This window comes from Nomascus leucogenys, chromosome 7b, assembly GCF_006542625.1.
Source record: "Nomascus leucogenys isolate Asia chromosome 7b, Asia_NLE_v1, whole genome shotgun sequence".
Taxonomy (NCBI): Eukaryota; Metazoa; Chordata; class Mammalia; order Primates; family Hylobatidae; genus Nomascus; species Nomascus leucogenys.
Window position 1 is genome coordinate 85173890 of NC_044387.1, and position 6089 is coordinate 85179978.

The 6089-nt window shown below is 40.4% G+C and overlaps 1 pseudogene; it reads left to right on the plus strand.

The window, feature by feature from the left end:
• Positions 1–376: 376 nt before the first annotated feature.
• LOC100584664 lies at positions 377–5427 on the plus strand (annotated as a pseudogene).
• Positions 5428–6089: the final 662 nt, after the last annotated feature.

A 6089-nucleotide genomic window follows, 5' to 3' on the forward strand; every position in this document is an offset into this window, starting at 1 on the left:
CAAATGTAAAGCACTGAGGGATATAAAGGCATTAAGGCTTTCCTAAAGAAGGAAATACTCTCAAGTAAAGGGCAGAAATGGAAAGAGCTGAAGATACATCTTCCCCTGGTATGTAATTGCTTGGGAGCTGGTGTCACAGCTTGTCATTTTCTGGAGACTAATCAACATCAGGCAAGGCCTTCAAAAGGCTTTGCTTATGTTTAAACATCTAGAATATGTCAGACCTCACCAAAGCCACTGACGCTACTGCAGAAGGTCCACCCTAAACAAGAACATAGACTGAGGATCATGCTTTCATTTATTCCACATGGCTACCTTTCAAATCACAAACAGCAGAATGTAGCCTGATTAGCACTCAAACATCAAAGGCACAAACATGACTGTTTTGTTGCGTTGCAAAACTCTCGCAGGGAAAGGAACCAGAAAAAGTAAGTGTGCTTGTTGTAAAGAAGGAAAGCTGAGAAAAGAGGAAGCTATTAAGGTATATCTTTTTAAATATTCTCCATGTCTCCCAAAATCATATTATCAAACACAAATCACTTCCCACCTAGGCCAATTGCAAGATTGCTCCTAGCTGGCCTCCTACCCAGATACTAAGACCCTAATTCTTATCACTGCGTTCTCCCGCACCAAACCATTCTTCACAGGAGTTGCCAAATGATCTTCCCAACTAAAGCATCACCATGGTAATTGCCCTTCTCCAAAATCTCTAATCCTCTAATGGGTCCCTGTTGCCTACCAGTCAAGTTCAACATTCACAGTCCTCCATCATTAAACCTTTTTTGAGAGACAGATCAAACTGCTGGGAATCAGTCACGCCTTCTCTGCTTCTGGAAAACTCCTCTCAGTGCACATCATAAGTTGCTGTTTGTTGTAGACATTTTTATTTGTAGCCTTTTGAGAAGATAGCTGAGTTAAGGGAAGAGTTGTGGAGTCTGCATGCTGACATCATATTCTACTTCCTACCTGTGTGACACAGGGCTAGTTGTTTAATTCTCTGTGCCTCAGTTTCCTCATCAGAAAAATAAGAAAATAACAGTGTCTGTGTCACTGGATGCACATATGGATATGTGAGTTAATATGGATGAAATGCTTAGAACAGTGTGGACTCTGAGCAGTGCCTAACCTTGTGCTGTCTAGCACACAGTATCATACAATACAATATGGACTACTCAACAATGTCTCCGGATGAAAGAATCCATTGAAATTAAAAAATAATGTGGCCATATGGAAAGGTTCTTGTGTTGAACACAGGAAATTCTATTAAAGTTGAAAATTTCCAAACTCTTTAGGGCTCTCATTGTTAATGATCAATTGTAGAAATAAAATTCTAATTGTCATTTTCTCACTTCTAATAATAAAATTCAGCCAAACGAAAGAAAAAAGAAAGAGATTGATGGGAAAGAAAGTTCAGTCATCAACAGATGTCTCTTTTGTTCATTCACCTTCTTATGCAAACACTACCCTGCCTTTTTGCTAATCCTTCCATTACAGAATTATGAACAACACTCCTCCAAAGATCAATCATTCTGCTTCCTTACCATAAAGTCTTATTATTTCATGAAGACACAATATTCCCCTCAAACTTTTCCAGCAAGAGTGGACACACCCCAATGCATTAAACAATAAAAATAAAATAGATTCACATACATGTTGGTGCTGACATATAGCCAACCCATCACCTTCCTTTAGTCATTCCTGGCTTTTCTACTTGTTGCTGTTTACTTTTAGGTTTCCATTATGAATTTACACCAACCTCTTCCATCATGGTTTCTCTGTCCACTCACCTCCAGAACCCTCCCTCACCTTTTTGGATTTTATACTGGCTTTCTCCAAGCCATTCCTTGCATTTTACTCTTAGGCCTTCATTAACATGTTCAAAACTACCATTTGAACTGGGAAATACAGAAAAGTGATCTGCAGTAAGAAAAGAAGAGTAAAACAGATTCACTGAGGGGACTTCCTGCATCTCCACAGCACTCCAGTTCCTGATTGCCCTCTGGAGACTATGAAGAGCCCCTGCTCTTAGAGTCCCAAGAGATCCTAGTGTCCTTCTCATTTAATTCAAGTTGGTTCAAATTAAGTTTCTATTATAACAGAACAAATCTTTTTAGGTGTTTTTTTTAAAACATTTGTCTAACGTTAGAAAAAGTCACAGCGCTCATGTTAATGTGGCCTTCATTTATGGCATAAAGTAAGTCTCTTACTGTCTCTGCCTCTTTTTTTACTTTAGCAAAATGAGAGACTGCATTTAATTTCTTCCCAGAGCTATGGGGAGAACAACTAATCAATCAGCATGCAGTGTCTTAAAAAAGCGTAGTGAGCATCCCCAACCGCTGTGGCACAGTATTCTCCTATGCACGCTAATGAGTACTGTAACTAGAACGCCTCTCAGTAGCTCTTTAACCTAGGGGAACAACTCCCACTAGAACTGGATTCCAATTGGACTCTGTCTCCTCTAACTCTGTGGAAAGTATCCTAGAGAGTTCATGGATTATCTGAGCAACTCAAGCTAAAGACTTGGGTGATTGAACCTAGATTGGGATGTTGCGTATTAGAGACCCAAGTAATTACATATCCACAGGCTCAACTAACTTGGCAATCATGGTGCCAGCTAGAGTAAATAGCCTATTTTAAGTTCTTTCACCAATCACTTTCTTCTCTCTTATGTTGTTGATGCATCTGTTTTCCAATTTTGAACCATAAAGACTTAATTCTTAATAAGTGTATATTTATTTAGAAACATTTTACAGTTGGCCTAATTCTTTTTTTTTTAATTTTTTTTTATTTTTTTTGCACACAAAAACAATAAACATTTTCTAAAAATACATACAAACAAAAAGATGCGTATCAAACATATTAGGAAGGTTACACATGGGAAGTCGGGGAATAGAAATGGGGGGTGGGAGTTAAAATAAATGAGAGAGGGACTTTATATGGATCAGTGATAATAACTCAATCCTCTATTTGACAAAGAAGAGGGAGAAGGAAGAGGAAGAAAAAGAAAGTGGGATAAAGGATCAGAAAGGGAGGAAAATAGAAAAAATTAGAGTATGACTCCAGGGTAGACCTGTTTTGTTGTCACTGAGTTGGTTGGTTGGTTTGTCTGTTGTATTTTTCATGTTTCGCCATGTTAGCCAGGCTGGTCTGGAACTCCTAGCCCGAAGTGATCAACCCGCCTCGCCCCCCAGAGTGCCGGGACCACAGGCGTGAGCCACCACATCCAGCCCCCACATTGCTTCTGGCCTCCATGGTAGACCTCCCAGATGGAGCGGCCAGGCAGAGGCGCTCCTCACTTCTTCCCAGACGATAGGTGGCCGGGCAGAGGCGCTCCTCACTTCTTCCCAGACGATAGGTGGCCGGGCAGAGGCGCCCTTCAATTCCCAGACGATGGGTGGCCGGGCAGAGGCGCTCCTCACTTCCCAGATGATGGGTGGCCGGGCAGAGGCGCTCCTCACTTCCCAGACAATGGGTGGCCGGGCAGAGGCTCTCCTCATTTCCCAGATGGGGCAGCCGGGCAGAGGCGCTCCTCACTTCTTCCCGGACGGAGCGGCCGGCCAGAGGCGCTCCTCACCTCCCAGACGGGGCGGCAGTTGGCCTAATTCTTAAATCCCTTCACTTTCTCTTAAAGAGTAAGCTTTTGTAATATTTCCATCTTGACTGTCTGAAAATAAAATTGGGGTACATCACAGCTAATGCTCCTTGCATGGTCTCTCTCCAAATTTGACTGAATGATATTCTAACCCCTTATAAAAGTCCAAAGAATCACATACAAAAAAATGAGACTCCGTTTGACTTCATAATTGACCAATCAAAATTAAGTTCCCTTTCTCTGATTTATCTTTCAAGGAAGATTTAGCAATCTTGGTAAAAGAGCCACAAACTTAGATTGCAACTGATTTGAGAGTCTCCATGTAGCTCCCAAGTAACAAAAATATATGATCCTTGGATATTCATTCTAAAAGGAAAAAATACAATGTAAAAGAATCGGGAGCCATTTCCAGAAGTCAGCAGTCGCCTCAGCCATCAGACCTGTGCTTGCTACAGGAAGTGGTAAACACATGGCTTGTGGTTCCTGGTGTTTGGACCTTGCTGTAATGGTGGGAAAAGAAAATGTCATTGCCTAGCAATAACCTGGCTGCAGTCAATGCTTCAATCTAGGGGCCAATTCCAATGACACTTGTTCATCCCACCCAGGTATTCCAGTCTTTGCGATGCATTAGAGGGTTGGTCTAACTGTAAGAGAAGCACCACTGATTTTTCTGATTCCTTATGCATTGCAGGCTGTACAACAGGTAAACAGAATAGTGAGATGTCACCTGAGCCAGTCAAACCTGAAGTCAAGACTACAGAGAAGAAAGAACTATTTGAATCAAAACCCAAATTTCAGGAGCACATCATTCAAGCCTCTAACCCAGCAGAATCAATAAAAAGGCCAAGTCCAGGTAAACCAATGACAAATTTGGAACTAAAAAGCATCTGCCTGCCTAAAACAAGCACTTGATAAACTGTCGTAAGGGAATGAATAAGATAAGAAGACAGTGAAGAAATCAAGATTGGGACCTCATGTGAAAATGGAGGGTGTTCAAAGACACCTCAGGGTCCACAGAATCTAGAGAAAGCCTGTGTCTATCATTCTGGAGCACCTCTTTTCCATGAGGAGATGAAACTCTGAAACTATTGAAGAAAATAAAAGAAACTTCTGATTTTAATATGTTCTTAGCCCAAGAGGGCTGTGCAAAAAGGAAACACATGTAGACCACAGAAAAAAAATGCTGGGAACAAAGTTATTCCATGTAGACATGCCTGGCATCAGGCAAGAGGTCACAATTTCCATAGATGCTAAAAACTCACTGCCAGAACTTAGTTGAGTAAAAGCAAATAGTACATTATTAAATGTGTACATTGCATTTGAATGTGGCTCATTGCATGGTGGCTCATGCCTATAATCCCAGCACTTTGGGAGGCCAAGGCCGGTGGATCACTTGAGCCTAGAAGTTCAAGTCCAGCCTGGCCAACATGACAAAACCCGTCTCTACCAAAATACAAAAGTCAGCCGGGTGTAGTGGTGCATGCCTGTAATCCCAGCTAATTGGGAGTCTGAGGCATGAGAATCACTTGAACCTGGGAAGCAGAGGTTGCAGTGACCGAGGTTGCACCACTGTATTGCAGCCTGGGCAACAGAGCAAGACTCTGTCTCAACAACAACATCAACAACAAAAGCAACGCATTGTATTTGAAGAAGAGAAGAAATTTCATCAAAATGCAAAATTATGGATTGTGATTGTTGTAAAGTGAAATTAGGTAGCCATGACTGCAATGCAGACAGAGAGCACAGTAAGAATAGCTGGTCCTATGCAATAGGCACGCCTTGAATTGCCTGCAACCAAAAAGCAAGAAAAACAAACAGAAGATACAACACATTGAGTGATTGAGCTATTGCCTATTTTAGAATTCTTAAAAATGTGTGGCAAAGTGGTATCTTACTGCCGTAATCTTTTGTTTTGTTGTGTTGTTGAATCTGGCATTTCAAGATCAACATCAGGTTCTTAAAAGCCAAAGTCAGTTTATCTTTTTGTGCCTCCCATCGTTCTTTTGAGTTACGTAAAATTGATTATTCATTTCTCCTCGCTGATAGAACCATAGTTGTGTCCTATACTTGGAGAAGCTGGAAAATAGCTCACCAACATAATTGCAGTATTTCTTAGTATAATATTATGTTAGGCCAAAAAACATTAAGGAACATTTGTTTTTGTCACATCTCTATTATCTCATAATTAGTAAGGCAAGATGAAATGTCAAATTTTAATCCTTTTTTATGGATTTGTGTTCCTATAACATATGAAAATCTTTGAGGAAGAGATGAAGCTCTGCATTATTTTTTCTATGTGGGAGGGTTCTTTTTTATAGGAGGATTAATTCTGAGGTAGTATAGTAGGTGGTTAAAGGGAAATATATGCACTTATTAACAAATCAGAATTTGTTTACAACTAATTGAATTTAAAAATTATATCAACACATATCACTTACCAAGCAGTATGATTTAAGAGTATATGAAACAAATAAGAGTACAAAGGTATCAATTTGGT